Raw genomic sequence first — 440 nt, forward strand, 5'->3', positions numbered from 1 at the left:
ATGGATGGATGGATGGATGGATGAATGGATGGATGGATGAATGGATGATGGATGGATGGATGATGGATGGATGGCACTGCGCCACCCAGGCGAAAGCTGTTTTGATCATTAAATAAATACGTAATAAACGCATAATAAATTAAATTCAAATTCAAAAATACTTTATATAAACACGATAAAATTATATAAACTTCATAAATAAACTTAATATAAACTTCAAATAAACATGACAGGTCAGCAGTGACGCATAATAAATGTGACTTATATATGTTTTTTCCTCTTCACAATGCTTTTTTTGACTGATGCAACTTATACTCTGGAAAATATGGTAGTTTAAAGAAATGGTTAAAAAAACGGAGTTCATTGAAGTTGTTAGCAGCAGTCAGAAACCTGTATCACTGGGCTGTGACTGGTGGTTACTATCACTGGGCTGTGACTGG

This window comes from Nematolebias whitei, chromosome 3 (genome assembly GCF_014905685.2).
Source record: "Nematolebias whitei isolate Nwh7 chromosome 3, NemWhi1, whole genome shotgun sequence".
In the NCBI taxonomy this organism is placed as follows: Eukaryota; Metazoa; Chordata; class Actinopteri; order Cyprinodontiformes; family Rivulidae; genus Nematolebias; species Nematolebias whitei.